This window comes from Callithrix jacchus, chromosome 7 (genome assembly GCF_049354715.1).
Source record: "Callithrix jacchus isolate 240 chromosome 7, calJac240_pri, whole genome shotgun sequence".
Taxonomy (NCBI): Eukaryota; Metazoa; Chordata; class Mammalia; order Primates; family Cebidae; genus Callithrix; species Callithrix jacchus.
In genome coordinates, this window is record NC_133508.1 from 37,351,132 (window position 1) to 37,370,370 (window position 19,239).

The window sequence follows — 19,239 nt, forward strand, 5'->3', positions numbered from 1 at the left end:
ACCCCGGCCGGTTGCTTTTTACTGCCTTCTTGTTTCCCTCCGGCGAGTCAGCGCGACTGTGAATTTCCGTTTCCGGTGGTTTCCATGCGGACTTGAAGAGTTGCGATTGTGATCCGACTCAGTGCCTGGCTGTGGTAGGGGGTAGTAAGGTTCCTGGGTCTTGGGCACTGGGAGGCTCTCCAGTCGTGCGGGTCAAAAGGTCGATCCCCGGTCCTCCGGGTCATCTTTGCTCCGGAGCATCGGCTTATTTCGCATCTGTGGGAAGTGTGCCGGGGTGGTTCGAAGAGTGACCGGACGGTGAGGGAAGGTAGCAGAGAGACATCGTTTCCTGGAGATAAAGTCCTGGCAGGCGACTTAGACCTGAGCCGGATCTGTTGACCCCAAATTGTGCTTTTCCCACCAAGAAGAAAGACATGGAGAGAAAAATATTACAAGTTCGGAACTAAAATATAGTAGAGAAGAAACATAATCTCTGAAATCACACAGCTGTTCAGTTTCAAAGCGCTCCTAGTGCCCAGCTCTCCTAACTTCCGACCAGCGTTCCTTGAATTTCTGTTGATATATAAAGACTTAATGGGCCCGGCGGGGTGGCTTACGCCAGTAATCCCAGTGAAAAACCGGGGTGTGCGGATCGCGAGGTCAAGAGATTGAGACCATCCTGGCCAACTTGGTGAAACCCATCTCCACTAAAAATGCAAAAAAATTAGCTGGGCATGGTGGCGTCTAACTGTAGTCCCAGCTGCTTCGAAGGCGGAGGCAGTAAAATCTCTTGAACCCGGGAGGCATAGGTTGCAGTTAGCTGGAGATTCCATCTAAAAAAAAAAGACTGAAGAGACATCAGTAAACGTCTCTATGGCATTCACCTCCCGAATTTCCTTTGTGTGTGTGTGTGTGTGTGTGTGTGTTCACAGTCTCTGGAAGATTTCCCTCAAGAGACTGCTTATTCTGAGCCTCTTGGTGTATCTCACTGGTCTCTTGTACCTGCTGCACCAGGCAGTGTTTGTCTGTTTTGGGATCAGGACTTTAAATAGAGTCTATCAGGAGTTTCTCACAGTTATAGGACCAGGCACTGCCCCTTCCTTTGCATACTGCTCTGGTTCATTGGCCACAGAACCGTTTCTGTGTTCAGAGGCCTCACTCCTTCTCCTCACCATTCTTAAACACTTCTGCTTGGATGCAGAGCAGTCTGCCTCTGTGGGGTTCTTATAAGTCCTGAAAGAAGCCAGCAAGGCTCTGAAAGCCTCAGGACAGTTGTTTGCTGGAAGTCTCCCTTCTTACAATTGCTTCTTATTTAGAGTTTTTATTTTGCAGCAGTATTAATGAGAATTTAATTGAAATTTAAGTTTTAATTTTCCTTTAATATTTGGGGTGCAAAGCTGTTCTACCTTTCTGGAATGGTGCATGGAGAATATCAAAACAAGAAATCCACAATCTGGGCCGTTTTATTACAGTTATGAAGTTTAGACCTCTCACATGGCAAACTTCTCACCTTTATATTTTAGCAGTCAGGTAAAAAGTGATTGTAAACTTTTTCTTTCTGGGCCATATATTTCAATGTTAAAAAGGCTAGAAAAAGAAAAGAACAGTGATAGGATTTACTTTGTGCCTATTTGAATAGTGGGGGTAGAAGTGTAGTTGATGGAAAATGTCTACTTATTGCTCCAAGATGCTGTGCCTTTGGGAGTAAATTAATTATAAAATGTTTAGGAAAATGGGTGGATTCAGAAGCCTTTAAGGCTACAGGATATGGCCCCATTCTACGTTCAGCCTCAGTTTTTAGTGATGCTGCCTTGTGCCCAGGTGCTTGAGTTTTTCGTGTGTGCCTTCAGTTTCCTTCCTCTGTGCTCTTCTTCGTGTGGTTTTCTCAGCCTGGAATACCCTTTTTCCACCTGCCAGAATCCGCATCACAGTAAAAATCCCAGAGTACAGGCTCACCCTCTTCCAGAAAGGGATTTTCTGAATATGTTCTTCACTCTTTCCTAACCCCAGGTGGACATCATCTCCCTGTCTGGTTTCTTATGGAATAATGTCACTTTCAGCCTAGAGACACAGTTGTGTGTCTGTCCCTTTTCCTCTGGTAGATGGTGAACACTGCTTCCTTATTTCTGCATTTTTCTAGTTTTCTAAACAACGTGCTTAGTGGACAAGAGTGTGATGAGTCACTGACACATGAAAGGAGGGATAGGAAGTTCTGGCATTCATTTCTGCTGTATGGCTGAGTTTATTTTTCTAGGATGGAAGATTTGAGAAACCCAGAGGATATCCAAACAAACATCAAATGTGACCGGAAGGTGTCACTTTATGGTTATTTAAGAGTAGCACATTTGAAAAATAAAAGCCAGATTCACATGCCAGGTATTGTCTTGTTGTTAGAACATGCTAGAATTACACATAGGATTCTCAAGATTGCTTCATTTCTCAGGAAAACTGAAAAATGACCAAACAAGGGAAGATGGCCTTGCTGGAGGTTTTAAACCCAGCTATGTGTAGGCCTGCAATGGTGTTATCGAATCCGCTCCTCTCTGACCTCTTGTCTTGTAGTGAGAGGGGCACTATTCCAGTGTGGCACAATGCCCTTCTTTAGTGTCATGGTTTAAGCCCTCAGACTATGGATCATTTTTACCCCCACAGTGAACAGTGGGTACTTACTGACTTCTTGTCAGCTGAAGCTGGCTTTTTAAAAGGGTCCTGTCTTCTAGGCATAGGAGATTTCACCGTGAGTGACATCAGTTTCCTCCCAGACCCTTGTGCTCTTCCTGAACAACAGAAGAAGCACTGTTTAAATGAGAAGGAGCAGCTGGTTTATGTGCCTCTTTCTGGAGTTGGGGGTGTGCTGTATGACAAAGATGCTGTCTGTGTTGACCTTGGTGGCAGCCACGGTTTTCAGGCTTTGGTGAGACAAGTCATTGTTCTGAACTCTCATTCTTCTTTCCGAATCTATTTTGTAATCACAAAAGTAATGTACTCAGCTTTTATTTGTTGAAGACTTTTCTCTTGTACTTATAATAAAGGTCCAAATGCATATTGTAAATATAGAATAAATAGAAAACTTTTTTTTCATTATACCAAGAAGAGTTCTGTCCTCCATGCCTCCTTCATCCATGGCCCCAGCGCGGGCACTGCTGACAGTGTGGCACCTGCACGGCCCATCCTCGTTTCTACAAAATCAATGTGCTTTACAACTCTCATTGGCCTTTTTCTCATTCACAGTGGTCTCCTCTGTATTTTAAAGTTGGTTTCAAATATTTATTTCTTAGTTCTGAAGATGAATTGTATTGGGTTGAAATCAGGGTTATTTTAAAATGTTAGAAAAGCTAGCATTGCTGTTGTAGCATTGGAACTGAGGTTTTTCTAGATAGGTGTTTAGGTTTTTATACTCCCTGAACTTTGGAAAAGTTTAATGGAGATGGGGATTCATTTCAGGCTTTGTTGTAAAGATTTTCTTGTCTGCTTTTTGAGACATTAAGAAAGGTTCTCAGGAAATGTGTCAAAGGTAATTTTGAGAAACTGAGTGAAACCAGTGTCTCTCCAGGATCTTTATACTTTTCTCACATCCCCTTTCTTGGTGGTCTTGACAGGATGAGGTGGGGTCCACCCATGAGCTGGTCCAGAGTCTCATCTCCACCCATTCCACCATTGATGCCAAGATGGCTTCAAGTCGAGTGATGCTGTTTTCTGATTCCAAGGCACTTGGGTCAGAGGATATAAGATAATCAAGGGTAAGTCTGCTTTTTTTCTATTTCTAACAAAAGGATATATTACAGACGATGCGGAGTTCTGCCATCAGAACACGTTTTGGTGGGATTAATTCCAGGTTGTTTTTCTTTGTGTGTGCATGTGTCTCTGAGGGCTCTTCACATACCTAATATTACAAGGGAGTATTTTCTTGTTATAAAATACAGGATGCATTTTTCAACAGACCCTAAATATTCCTCAAATGCCACACCATCTTCCATAGGTTGCTTTTTGTTTTTAAGAGACCTGAGGCCACTGGGCTTTCTTTTGGTGGCCAAAACACTAGAGCAGAGTCAGGGAGTTTGTGGCTGCCCAGAAGCCATGTGCCTTATCTCTGAAAGTTTTGTTTAGATTATGTTGTATTATCTCCCGTGGGTAGGTTTCCACTCATGTGTGGCTTATGTAAATTATTTTTCAGTCTAGGTTGCCTTTATACATAGTGGATGTTTGTAAAACATTGGTTTTGTTGTATTGATTTATGACTCCCAGTAATATTTATCTGAAAACTTGTTGCAATGTGCATAAACTACCTAGTGCAATGCCTGACAGAAACGAAGTGTTCACCAAAAAATCACTCTTTCATAATGAGCGTTATTAGCTATTTTCATTTTTGCGTATCCTTCTAGTCATCCTTGTCTATAAGAATACTGCCTTCTAATATAGTTACAGTTAAAACATGTAGTTTTATTTCTATATTCTGAGCATTTCCGTTTTCTATACAGTCTTTACGTAGTCATCATTTTGTTATTATTGGTGTATTCTTTTTGTTTGTTTGTTTGTTTTTGAGATGAGGTCTCACGTTGTTTCCCAGGCTGCAGTGCAGTAGCATGATCTTGGCTCACTGCAACCTTGAACTCCCAGGCCCAAGTGATCCTGCCGCTTCAGTCCCCCAAGTAGTTGGGACTACAGGAGCATGGGAGCCCTCAACCTATCTCCTGTGTCCTTTCAACCACTCCCAGCTAATTTTTTTTATTGTTTTCTAGAGAAGAGGTCTCACTATGTTGCCCAGGTTGGTCTAGAACTCCTGAGCTCAAGCTGTCCTCCTGCCTTGGCCTCCCAAAGTCCTGGGATTACAGATGTTAGCCACTGTGCCTGGCCTATTATTGCTGTATTCTAACTTATCCATCTGTTATAGTATGATTTTAATTTTTTCTAATTTGTGTTTTCATAATTTTATATATCATGCTACGTTAAACAGCTTCATACAGTTTTCTTTCATTCTATGATTTTAGCCTCCTGATGATTCTTCTCTGTCAGTTGTGGCACTGGTGACTTAAAATGGATTTTCTTCCTCTGTCACTCCTCCTACATTTGTTAGCTGGCATTTTTAACAAACAGGTTTCACTTCTCCCCTTTATTTCAGTATCACTGCTGACTAATGCACTTGCATTTTATTCCATGTGTTATTCTCCATCACTATCATTCTTTCTGATGACTGTGCTGTCCCAGATTTGGCAGTGGGAACCTTCATCCTGTCTCCTATGTCCTGTCAACTGTCTCTGTTAGTCTTTGAGTGTTCCTTACATTCTGACAGAAAAAGAGGATCCAGGCTCATTTTGCCCTCTTTCTGCTTTGGGCCCAGACTCAGCCATTTCTCTTAAGGATCATGTGTTTTTAGCTTAGAAATAAATCAGCTTTCCAAAAGATCTATAAAATATTAACTTCCCTTTTCAGCAATTTTTTTCTAAAATTAGATTTTTTTTTTTCAAAAGAGGGTTATTCCTTTATTCTCTCTGTAAGTTTTTTTGAAGTGTGGTATTAGGGAACCACACTTTAGTTTGCTTATTAACTCTTACAGTGTTTCTCAGATCATTTTTTTCTTATGTTATATCATCTTTGACATTTTCTATTTCTTTGTATTTTCATTGACTATATTGCCATTTCTAGATTAACTGATTAATGTACAAATTGAATTATTTTGCATTTCCTTGGTAATAATATAGGCTGTTGATGCCAAAGGAGGAAAAACAAATGGACTTGAAAACTGGTTGGATGCATCAGAAAGCCATTTTTGGTGATGAAGATGGATCTAGAGATAGTGACGATGAAGATGATGATGAAATGTCTGAAGATGATGGGTTGGAAAATGGCTCTAGTAATGAGGAAGTAGAAGAGGAGGAAAATGCTGAGGTGACTGATGAGTGTATGACTGCTAAGAGCATCAAACGATGGAAACTTGAGGAGTTGGAAGAAGACAGTGAGGTAGATTTGCCAGCACTTGCAGTGCTGATGATGACCTTGAGAGGAGCTCAGCAGAAGAAGGGGGAGTGGAGGAAGCTGATGAAAGCAGTAAAGAAGAGGACTGCTCTGCAGGAGAGAGGGGCATTTCAGGATCAAAGGCTGTTGGAGAAGGTAGTAAAGCAGAGCTGTCACCATCTAATCACCAGAGTGACCGTGTGAATCTGGAGAAGTCTTTGCTGATGAAGAAAGCAGTCCTCACCACTTCTGATTCTGGTCATTGCACAGCTGAAGAGGTGTTTGCGTCTGAAGATGAATCTGAAGAAAGCTCCTCACTCAGTGCAGAGGAAGAGGAGTCAGAAAATCAAGAAGCTCTTAGGAAAAAGTTTTCAAAGCCTTCTCAGGTGGGCAGTGGTCAGAAACTGGGGTCAAGGAACTTAATTGATGAGACCAGTGAATAGAAGATTTACTCAAAGAGGAAGAAGATTGCAAGGAAGAAAAGAATGATCCCCAGAAACCTCAGGTAAGCTTAAATTTAGTTGGTTGCTACTATGAACTTGACTCTCGAAATAGTACCCAAAGGAATGTCTACATTTGGGGGTCTTTTGATTTTAAGATTTTGTTAACTGTTGAGATGCTGCATTATGGATGGTCTTGAGGGAGGGGAGACACGTAAACAAGCCTCACTGGATATTGACGTTGGTTGTTTCAGGTGCCCTTAAGTGGAAGGAAGACCTTTCCAAAAAGGCAGTTGAGGCCTTTCTGAGGCAGCAGCAGCAAGCAGCTCCAAACCTCTGAAAGCTTATTTATGGGATAGGTAAATAATTCTGGTTCAGAGCTGGAAACATTTCAGTTTCTCTAACTATTTTCTGAAAAGGAAATGAGGGAATTGGTTGGAGGATTGGCCTGGTATTGTTGACCTCCATAATTGCTGGCCATCACATTTCCTATTTGACAGATGTCTTTAATCATCAGCTTACAAGAACCACACATTGGTCTTGTGAAGTACACTTAGGGGTTTGCTGTAAAACTTGATGCAAATACTGTCTATTGCATCATGTGATGTCCTCTTTTTAAAAGTCCTTCATGAGAAATTTTTTGTAGAATTTAGTGCCAGAAAAATATTTCTGCCCATACAAATATTTATTTGTTCCTTTCTGAAAGTGAGAAACCCGTATCATACATTTTGTTCTCCCTTTTGCCCTTGTCCTCTGATTAAACTTAACTGTATATTCTTTGTGGTAGAATTAATATAAAAATAAATCTATAGTGGTGACCTTCATATTGTGCCTGGTTACTGCACGATGAGATCAAGGACACATGGTGAGACATTTGGGCCCAGCACACTGAAATGGGAGGGTTGTTGTGTGCTGATTTTCATTCAGCCTCTCAGTGATAAGAGGCTCAAAATTTTTTAGAGCTCCTCTTTAGTGATCTACAGCTCTGCTTTTAAATGTCCCTTCCATTCCTCAACCCCTAATATTCTCAGTCCTCCTCGACCACTTAGCTGCTGTCATGCAGGAGCGCAGGAGCCCCCACACATGTAGAGCAATAGCTTCCTGGCCTCTCTTCACTTGTGGCTGAACTGCCTCTCAGTGCCTGACTCATATGTGGCCATTGTCATACTCACTACAGAGACCCTCAGTTCCTGAGTTCAAAGACTCATGGCCTAACTAGTTAAAAACGATGAGTCCTCTAGGGCTGTAGTTTTTGTTCTCACTCTTCTGCCATGGTCTTCTCTTTAGTGACAGAAGATAATGAAGAAGAAGATCATACCCGAGAAGAGCTTGGAGGGTTATTTTGTGTCAACCAGCATGACAGAGGGTGTAAGCACAAGGCTGACTCTTTGGACTGCTCCAGTTTCCTGTGGAAGCACCCCATGACTGGGATTTAGAGGTGGTAAGGGGGTGGTACATTTGATTTTTTAGAGAATTGTTCTGGAATAAGATTTTCTGATGTCAATATTGCTTACCTGTTATTGGCTTCTTATTTCTATAGGATGACAGGTCATTTAGATATTGTAGTGGGTACTTTATCCATTTTAAGCAATAACAGGTTCTGAGTTTAGTTAGACCATGTGCACAGCCCACAGAGGACAGATCAGTTTCCAATGTGGACAGTATTGCAAATCTTTATTTTGAAGCATCACACATAAGTTTTTATACATCTGATGTGTTTTGCATCTCATCACTAGGATATATGTAGCATCCTTGAGTTAACATTTATAGTTTCTGCTATTTGTAAGCATACAGAAATCTGTGATACCTATAAATGTTCTTCCTGTAGCTCACCACTTTGTAGTCACACTGAAACTTGCCACAGCTTGCCCTCCTCTTACTCTTAGATCTTTTCTTTCTCTGTCTCTTTTTTTTTTTTTTTGGAGACAAAGTCTTGGTCTGCAGTCCTGGATGAAGTGTAGTGGCATGAGTGTATGGTCCAATGCAGCCTCGACCTCCTGGGCTCAAGAGATCTTCCCATCTCAGCCTCTGGAATAGCTGGGATTGCAGGCATGAGCCGCCAGGCCTGGATAATTTTTGCATTTTTTGTAGAGACAGTGTTTCACCATGTTGAGCTAGAGTCTCAAATTCTGGGCTCAAGTGATCTTTCTGTCTTGGCCTCCCAAAGTGCTAGGATTACAGGAGAGAGCCATCGCACCAGTCCCTTTCTTTATATTCTTTTTTGGAATGTTCTGATCTTCCAAAGGCTACCTTTTTTTCTGTAAATTCAGTTTGGCTTAGATGACACTTCTCACAGAGGCCCAGTTGCTCTCATCTTGTCTATTATAATTTACCAGGTAATAATGTACTTTATGAGATTTTATTGAACCATTTTTGATGGTGAAATTTAATACATCTATAGAAAACCACATAAAAACAATTGTTTAACTTAATGGCTTGCCAGAAGGTGAATACCCCTGTATTCAGCACTCAGGCTTCGAAATCAAGCTTTGCTGATTGATTGAAACACCAACCAGGGTCCCCTTTCTCCCTGTAGAAGGAGGTGTGGTCCAGCCTCTTATGGTGCCTCTCCTTTTCTTCCTGGTTTCCTCCTCCATGCTTCCATAAGCATCATAGTTTATCTTTACCTAATTTTCATGACTTTTTCAGTCTATCTTTTAAATTTATAGTCAACAATCTTCCTTTTCATTTCTTTTTTTGGTTACATTTTATTTAAGAAACCAAGTCTTTGGTCTTGTATTCTGGATTTTGTGGATTTCTTTGCATCCCTCTGCAGTTTCTCAGGCCCTCCTATATTTCCTGTGAATGGGTAGGGGGTAAAACTGATAGAACTTCTGTGTTGAGCAGAATGTGTATCTGAGTTGGGGGTTGTGGCTACTGAGCTGCTAGTGAGACTGGAGAACTAAATTTTAAATTTTATTTAATCTTGGTTAAGACTATTTTAAATAGCCATGTGGTTCTAGTTACCCGATGGACAACACATCTAGCAGTTGGATAGGATTTAAATTTGATTTTTATTTTTCAGCAAAACTGCTTTTCAGGTCGTGGTGTTTTCTAATTAGGAGGTGCATAAAGACCAGTTGTGTGTTTTTAATGATGTTAAATGTTATCGGTTGTTGATGCTCAATGCCTAGAACCATTAATTTCTTAAGAACATAGAGTGGTGATGTTCTATTCATTATTTCTCTTTACTTATGAGCTGTAATACTTCTTTAAAAAGAAAGGTTTCCTCTTCTACTATTTGATTATCCACTTCCAAATATATAGGGTAAATGCTTGATTTTTTAATCTGTTTTTGGAGTGATTCTCCAAAGGATACTTGTTTGTAAATATTATTGTGATGTCATGGATATAAATGTAGTTGATGTGTCTTGTGCTGGTGCACTTGTTATCCTTATTAAAGCTCCTCTTTATCCCATCTGTGGCCTGTGGAAGTCTCTGCATGCCAGCTCCTGAGTCCTTATGTGATGATCGTAGTCATCCTTAACCAATTCTTGCTCTCTCATGTGAGAGAGCAGTTGGAATCACCCATAAAAAGTTCTGATGTCTTTTAGTAGAAAATGGTATTTCAACATGACAGCCTAGGCATAGGAATGCTTACTGCCATGAGTTGGTCATTACTTCTAGGGCTTCTCAGTGACCTGAAGCAGGTGAGTTCATGTAGATATTTCCAGTTCAAACTCAGGACTACATCTTATTCATTCTTCTACTAGACAATTATTCCCTGGTTGAATCAGAAGATGATGAAATTAGAGAATCTCATAATTACTCATTTGTTTTATCTTATTATTACACACACAACAGTGTCAGAATAATATGATTACTGAAAACAGAGATTTTTTTTCCCTAATATACTCTCTCATTTCTTTTTTCAAAAGTGACTGTGCCATTTTTCTTACCCACTGGCACTATATGTGGGTTCCAATTTCACCACTTCTTCACCACACTTGTTATTATCTGTCTTTTTTATTATAGCCATCCTAGAGGGGGCGAAGTAGTATCTCATTATAGTATTGACTTGCATTTCCCTGATAGATAATGATGAACATCTTTTCATATGCTTATCGGCTATTTATATATATTCTTTGGGAAATAACTTCATATTGTTTGCCCATTTCAAAAATTGGATTACTTAGTTGTATGCATTGTTTATATATTCTGGATATAAGTCCATTATCAGATATATAATTTGCATATAACTTCTCCCATTGTATAGGAATTAAATTTTCAAACAGACATGTTTAGATTAACGGGTAGCAAGACCAGTATGTAAACTGTCTCATTGCATCCCCTTAGAAACAATAAAATTGAAAATTAGTTGAATTAGTAATTATCTGTTTGTTTACTTATGAGGTCAGTAGGCTAGCAGTATTTAATACTTTCCCTATCTGCTGCTTAATGTGTTTTATCTCTGTGGTTAAACTGTCTCCATCAAAGGTAAAGTTATTTCCTAGGCTCATTTGCAATGAGACTATCCATGAACGTGGAAAATATTTCAAGGCAAGTTGTCGCCTATTACCATTTCTTATATTGTTTTGCTGAGTGATTGGAATGCCTCACCTAAGTGCTGACTTTTCTGCATAAGGTCATGAACAGTATTAGAGATTGCTTCATGACTGGAAAGTGGGAGGACGATAAAGATGCAGCCAAGGTCTTAGCAGAAGATGGTAAGTAAAGAGCTGCTTTCTTGAGGAGAACTGGTTTCTCTACACTTTATTTTCTTCTGTATCTTAGACAATAGTCAAGTTGAAAATAATAGTCATTTGTGAAATGCTTTTGGGAATTCAGACAGGAGTAATGAACCAGGTAGTATTCTGGTTTTTCCTTTTATGATGACCTTATTTTCTCCTGTTGGCTAACTGATTACCTATGGACTTGAAAGAAAAGTGAGAAACTTTTCATAAGTTTTATCGTGTGTTTGCTAAAAATAGATTTTGTGTGATGTGAAAAATAAACACAAATAACATTTATATTTTTCTTTTGATGATAAAGGTAGCATGCGTTATGGAAAATTTAGAATGAAAAGTACGTAACATACCAGAATTCTACCAACCCCTAAAAAATCCTTTGCTAACTTCTCGAAGAAGTACTAGAAAGTACTTCTTTCTAGTCATTTAAAAATCATGTGTGTAAACCTTTTTAGTTGTACTTTACATAAATTTTGGCAGAAGGATTGGTTAAGTGATACTTTATATAATTTTTGTCATTTGTTCAAAGATTTCATTTTTATCATTTAAATATCATACCATAATTCAAGTCACAATTTTTTCACCATCTAAGGAGTTTTGTACTTTGTTCATTTTATAAAGAACTCCACACTGAATAACCTTGAAATAATTCTTGGATCACATTTTTAATTTTTATAAAAATAGATTTGTAAGTATTAGAATTGAGTCATTTTTATGGATTGCAACTGCCACATGGGGTTTTGGAAGGTTGTTCTTTTTGTTTCATTTTGAGACAGGATCTGGCTCTGTTAGCCAGGCTGGAGTGCTGGTGTGGTCACAGCTCCCTGTAACCTCAGCTTCGCATATCCAAGCCTCCTGAGTAGCTACGACTATAGGCATGCATCACTACTCCCAGCTAATTTGAATTTTTTTTCTGTACAGTTTTTTTATGTTGACTCAGACTGGTCTCAAACTCCTAGGCTTAAGAGATCCTCCTGCCTTAGCCTCCTGAGTAGCTTGGAACACAAATGTATACCACCATGCCTGGATAATGTTTAAATTTTTGTACAGATGGGGATCTTGCCATGTTGCCTAGGCTGGTCTTGAATTCCTGGGCTTAAGCAGTACTCCTGCCTTGGCCTTCTGAAGCTCTGGGATTACAGGCCTGAGCCACTGTGTCTAGTCTGTAGTATATTAATGTATTCTTTATATATATGTAATTTATTTCTGGACTAACTACTTTATATCATTGATCTCTGTTGGATCATTTAGTATTATTATAATTTAGAACCCTATGTAGCTTTATCAGGTTATTAAGACACCAGTTATTAAAACTGTGTCTCAACAGTTTCTCTTTTTGTTCTGCTGGGGGCCTTTTTTTTTTTTTTTACAATTCTCCTGACTATTCTCACTTGCTTACTGTTTTTTCCATAGGAACTTAAGAATCATCTTTTTTGTTTTTGAAAGTTTTAGTCACTTTAGTGAGGTATAATTGATAGTAAACTATAGTGTTTAAAGTGTACAATTTGATAAACGTTGATGATATGAATATACCATTGCCGCAATCAAAATATTTAATATATTTGGAATAAAGAATATTCACAGGTGACAAGACATTTGTCTCATGCCACTTGGTAACCCTCCAGCCTCTCCTCTCCCATCGTCAGGTAGATTCAGCTGCCTTGTGTCACTATTCAGTAGATTGTGCCCTTTAGAATTTAATAGAAGTGGGATCCTACAATATGTACTCTTTTCTGTCTAACTTCTTTTACTCAGCATGATTATTTCAAGAGTTATCCATGCTGTTGCATCTTCATTTCTTCTGATTTGGCCAGTAGTAGTCCATTGTATGAGGGATAACAACTTATTTGTTAACCTGTTGATAGACAATTATTTCCAGGTTTTGGCTATTATGAGCAAAGCTGCTATGAACATTTTTATAGAAGTCTTTATATTTAGAGGCCAGGTTCAGTGGCTCCACTTGTATTCCCAGCACTTTGGGAGGCTAGGTGGGTGGATCACCTAAGGTCAGGAGTTTGAGACCAGCCTGACCAACATGGAGAAACCCCGGCTCTACTAAAAATACAAAACTTAACTGCGCATGGTGGTGCATGCCTGTAATCCCAGCTACTCAAAAGGCTGAGGCAGGATAATTGCTTGAACCCTGGAGGCAGAGGTGGTGGTGATCTGAGACCGTGCCATTGTACTCCATCCTGGGCAACAAAAGTGAAAACTCCATCTCAAAAAAAAGAAAAAAAAATCTTTTTATGAATGACTGCTTTTATTTCTTTTGGTTAAATAAGTAGTTCAGAATGTACTAAATGGGTCTTATGATAAGTACACATTTAATTTTTTAAGAAATTGCCCAACTGTTTTCCAAAGTGGTTATACCATTTTCCATTGCCACTGTAACTTTATTCTACTTTTGGTTGCTTCACTCTACATCTTTGCCAGTACATGGTGGTATCAGTCTTTTTAAATAGTAGGCCTTCTTTTAGGTGTAGAGTGGTATCTTGTAGTTTTAGTGACTAATTAGGTATCGAGCATTTTTTCATGTGCTTATTTGCCATCAGTGTCTTCTTTGATAATGTCTTTCCAGATCTTTTGTACGTTAATTTGGTTGAATTCTAAGAAATTTTATGTATTTTTGATACAAATTCTGTATCACATGTGATATGCAATTATTTTTGCCTAGTGTGTGCCTTATCTTTTCCATTTTTTAAATAGTGTTTTTCACAGAGCAAAGTATTTAATTTTGGTCTAGGTCAATTTACCAAAATTTCCTTTTTTTTTTTTTTTTTTTGAGATGGAGTCTTACTTTGTTGACCAGAGTGTGACACAATTTTAGCTCACTGCAACCACCATCCCCCGAGTTCAAGCCATTCTCCTGCCTCAGCCTTTTGAGTAGCTGTTGTTATACAGGCACCCATTACCCCACCCAGCTAATTTTTGTATTTTTAGTAGAGACAGGGTTTCACCATATTGGTCAGACTGGTCTTGAACTCCTGACCTCAGGTGATCCCCCACCTCAGTTTCCCAAAGTGCTGGGATTACAGGCATAAGCTACTGTGCCCTGCCTCAAATTTTATTTTATGGACTATACTTTTGATATTGTATGTAAGAAATGTTTGCCTAACCCAATGTCACAAATTGTCTAATATATTCTATAAGTCTTACAGTTTCAGGTTTCACATGTAGGTCTATGATCCTTTTTGAGTTAATTTTTTATATGTTGTTGGATATAGATTTAGGTTCTTTTTAACATATTGATATCCATCTGTTGAAAGACTATTTATTTTTCCCATTAAATTGCTCTGTATTGGTTGGCCTTATATGGGTGAATATTTCTGGGCTCTCTGTTCTGTTCCATTGATATATTTGTTTATTTTTATACCATACCAGTGCTGTCTCAGTTACAGCTTTCTAATTGGTCTTGGAATTAGGTAGTTTTTCAAACTTTAGTCTCCTTTTCAAAGTTCTTTTGGTTAATCTAGATTCTTTGCATTTTCATATAGATTTTAAGATGAGCATGTCAGTTGCTACAAAAAGCCCACTGCAATCTTGATTGGCATTTCATGGAACTTGTAAAACAATTTGAGAAAATTGACATCTTAACCACATTGAGTTTTCTGATCTATTAACATAGTATTTCTTCATCTATCTTGTTCTTTAATTTCTCTCAGCAAGGTTTTCAGGACACAGATCTTATACAACTGTCAGCAATTTATTTTCATATCAACTTGTATTTGTGTATTACTAATATTTAAGAAATGCATTTGATTTTTGTATATCAATCTTGTATCCTGCAATGTTGCTAAATTACTTGTATTTTTTGTTTTTGGTTTTTTTTTTGAGACAAAGTCTCCCTCTGTCACTTGGGCTGGAGTGTAGTGTCATGATTTCAGCTCACTGCAGCCTCTGCCTCCCAGGTTCAAGCAGTTCTCAGGCCTAGCCTTCCAAGAAGCTGAGATTATAGGCAGCCACCACCATGCCTACCAAATTTTTGTATTTTTAGTAGAGATGGGGTTTTACCATGTTGGCCAGGCTCGTCTCAAACTCCTGATCTCAAGTGTGTGTTTGGAGGGAAGGGGTAAACTTTGACTAAACAGTGTTGATGGTTTTCTAAGAAAATACTTCTTCTTTATCTCAGCGATTCTTTTCTTTTATACTTTTCTGTATGTTTTTTGTCTTGTTCTGCACAATAAGGCTTGGGCTTTTAAGTTCTGCTTTGACTTTTCACCCATGTCCAATTTCATATGGTTCCCCCGGTTTCTGTGTGGGATGGTTCTGGGAGCCAAATGGGAACCCTCTTTCTCTCCAGATAGGCTAAGATAGATGCCAGTTTTTTTACTTTCTTTCTTTCTTGTGTGGGTGACTTAATTTTTCTTGCCTTACTGCCCTGACTTAAACTTCCAGGACAGTGTAGAGTAGAAGTCAAAGTAAATATTTTTGCTTTGTCCTGATTTTGCTTATTTTCCAAGTGAACTTAAGAATCACCATTTCTATTTCCAAAAGAAAATGTTGTGGTGTTTTTTCCTAATTAAACTTTTAATTTTGAGGTAATTGTAGATTGACATGCACTTGTAATAACAAATACAGAGAGATCTCTGTTATCTTGTACTACAGCACTACCTGTGTGTATATGTACTATGTATACTATGTGTACTATAGCACAAGGTCACAGCCTGGATGCCAACATTGATACAATCTGCTGATCCTATATAGCTTTCTCCAGTTATATACATGCGCGCGTGTGTGTGTGCATGCGCTTCTGTGCTCTTTTATCATGTGTAGGTTTTTGTGTCTACCAACAGTTAAGATACAGAGCAGTTCCATCACAAGGATTGCTTGTATTGCTCTTCTATAAACATACCCACACCCCTGCTGTACCCCAGCCCCAGTTCCTTCCCTTGTCAACCATAATATGTTTTCTGTTTCTACAATTTTGTCATCATCAAGAATATTAAATAGAATTATGCAGTCTATAACCTTTGGTGACTGGCTTTTTATTCACTCAGCATAATTTCCTGGAGATCCATTCAGGTTGGTGCATGTACCAGAGTTCATTTCATTTTATTGCTGAGTAGTGCTCCATTGTGTAGCTGTACTGGTTTGTTTATTCATCCAAGATCGAGCTTGGTTGTTTTCAGGTTTTTTTTTGTTTTTCTGAGACGGAGTTTCACTGTTGTTACCCAGGCTGGAGTGCAATGGCACAATCTCGGCTCACTGTGACCTCCGCCTCCTGGGTTCAAGCAATTCTCCTGCCTTAGCCTCCTGAGTAGCTGGGACTATAGGCGCACACCACCGTGCCCAGCTAATTTTTGTATTTTTAGTAGAGATGGGGTTTCACCTTGTTGACGAGGATGGTCTCGATCTCTTGACCTCGTGATTCATTTGCCTCGGCCTCCCAAAGTGCTGGGATTACAGGCGTGAGCAACCGTGACTGGCTCTTACATTTTTTTTTAAGACATGGTCTTGCTCTGATTCCCAGTCTGGGATGCAATGGTGTGATCTTGGCTCACTGCAGCCTTGACCTCTAGGCTTGAGTGATCTTCCCACATCAGCCCCTCAAGTAGCTGGAACTATAGGCATGCATCACTGCGCCTGGCTTATATTTGTATTTTTTTTGTAGAGATAGGATCTTGCTGTGTTGCTCAGGCTGGTCTTGAACTCTTGGCCTGTTTTCAATTTTTGACTATTAGAATTTAGCTACTATGAACATTTGTACACAAGTTTTTGTGTAAATTTGCACTTACCATTTTTCTGGGAAATAAATGCCCAATAATGCAGTTGCTGGGTCATATAGTAATCACAGTTTCATAGGAGACTGCCAGAGTAGTTGGGCCATTTGATGTTTCTACCAGCAATTATGTGAGTGATTCAATTTTTTTACATCCTTGCCAATGTGTGGTATTCTCACTATTGTTTATTTTAGCTATTCTAATAGGTATTAGTGATATTTCATTGTGGTTTTAAGTTGTATTTCCCTAATGGCTAATAATTGTGAGTACTTTTTCATGTGTTTATGTGAATGTTTATATCTTCTATATGGATATAAAATGTCTGGGGCTGTCTTTTTCTTTTTTTTGCACTTTTAAAAATTGGGTTGGGTTGGGTACTGTGAGTTCATCATATATTTAACTCCGTCATCGGATGTGTGATTTGCAGATATTTTCTCTTAGTCTGTAGTTTTCATTTTCTTAACTGGGCCTATCATAGAGCAAAAGTTTTTATTTTTAATGAAGTCTAATTTACCAGTGTTTTGGTTTTTTGTTTGTTTGTTTGTTTGTTTTAGGGAATATGAAATTTGTATCAAGTCTAGGAACTATTTTTTATTCTTTGATCCTGAAGATTTTCTCCTATGTTGTTTTCCAAAAGTTTTATAGTATTTTTTGTTTTCTCTTTACACCCATGATCTATTTTGACTTTTTCATTTTACTGGATATGAGGTGTGAGTCAAGGTTTATATTTTTGCCTGTGGGTACATAATTTTTCTAGCAACACTTGTTCCATTGAATTGCTTTTGACTTTTGTAAAAAGTTAGTTGAGGCCGGGCGCGGTGGCTCAAGCCTGTAATCCCAGCACTTTGGGAGGCCAAGGCAGGTGGATCACGAGGTCAAGAGATCGAGACAATCCTGGTCAACATGGTGAAACCTCATCTCTACTAAAAATACAAAAAATTAGCTGGGCACAGTGGCGCATGCCTGTAATCCCAGCTACTCAAGAGGCTGAGGCAGGAGAATTGCCTGAACCCAGGAGGCGGAGGTTGCAGTGAGCTGAGATTGTACCATTGCACTCCAGCCTGGGTAACAAGAGTGATATAATGTCTCAAAAAAAAAAAAAAGTTAGTTGAGCGTCTTCGTGTGGATCTGTTTCTGGGTTCTCTTGGGTTCAATCCCTTTGCCACTCTTGCTGTCTACGTCCCTGCAGTTTTATAGTGAATGTTAATGTTGAGCAGAGTGACTCTTACTTTATTCTTCTTTTTTAAGATTGGTTAAACTATCCCAGGGCTTGTGACTTTCCATGTAAATATTAGAATAAGCTTGTTTATGTCTACAACAACTTAGCTGGGATTTTGATGGGAATTGTATTAAACCTATACATCAGGTTTAAGAGATAATCTTTTTCTATTTTGAGTGTTAAAATATATGAACACAATATATTTAGTTTTTTATTTCTTTATAAGTATTATGATTTGCAGCATACTGGTTGGGAATATGTTTTGATAAGTTTAGACCTAAATATTTCATTTTGATTGTTCATTGTTTATCTTTTATACTGCTAAACTCACTTACTAGTTGTAGGAGGGATTTATTTTGTTTTGTTTTGGTTTGTTTTTGTAGATTGCCTGGGATTGCCTGCACAGACAGTTGTGTACAAAACATAGGGACAGTGTTCTTTCTTTTCAACCTATATGGCTTTTCCTTTTCTTTTGTTAATTACTTTATTTTGGAGGCGGTAGAGATGGGATCTTGCTATGTTGCTCAGGCTGGTCTCAAACTCCTGAGCTCCAGTGATCTGCCTGCCTCAGCCTCCCAGAGTGGTGGGATTACAGGTGTAAGCAACCGCACCTGGTCTTCCTTCTGTTTTAAAATTTTCCTTCTTAATTCAGTGACTGGACTTTTATTACAACATAAAGTAAGAGTGCCAAGAGTGGACTTTCTATGTTGTTCCCAATCTTTTCACTAGTATTTATTTATTACCATGATTGCGTGTTGAATTTTGTCTAATGCCTTTCAGTTTCAGTTGATATGATCATCTGGGTATGTGTTTCATTCTGTATTCTTTTAATATAGATTGCATTAATCCTTTTATTTTTATTTTTTGAGACACGGTTTTCTTCTGTCACTCAGACTGGAGTGCAGTGGTGCTATCATGGCTTACTACAGCCTCGACCTTCTATGCTTCAGTGATCCTTCTGCCTCAGCCTCCCGAGTAGCTGGGATTACAAATGTGTGGCTAATTTTTTTTGTTAGCTTTGTTTCGTTTTGTTTTGTTTTGTAGAACCAGGTCTTACTGTGTTGCCCAGGCTGATCTTGAACTCCTGGCTTCAACAATCCTCCCACTTTGGCCTCTCAGTGTTAGGTTTATAGGCAGGAGTCACTGCACCTGGTCTGATTCATTTTTTTGAATCTTGAACCAGACTTGCATACCTGGAATAACTCTCACTTGGTTGGTCGTGAATGAAAATGAAATACAAC

General features: G+C 38.8%; 1 pseudogene across 1 annotated transcript in view; it reads left to right on the forward strand.

Annotated features, from left to right (window-relative positions):
* The first annotated feature begins 60 nt into the window (after window positions 1-60).
* LOC100895136 (ribosome biogenesis protein BMS1 homolog) overlaps window positions 61-19,239 on the forward strand; it is a 95,927-nt pseudogene continuing 76,748 nt past the window's right edge. Inside the window, exons 1-6 of the transcript XR_013520434.1 lie at window positions 61-2,893; window positions 3,579-3,719; window positions 5,679-6,430; window positions 6,619-6,730; window positions 7,659-7,812; window positions 10,957-11,038. The product of XR_013520434.1 is annotated as a ribosome biogenesis protein BMS1 homolog (transcript). The remainder of the gene's footprint in view (window positions 2,894-3,578; window positions 3,720-5,678; window positions 6,431-6,618; window positions 6,731-7,658; window positions 7,813-10,956; window positions 11,039-19,239) is intronic.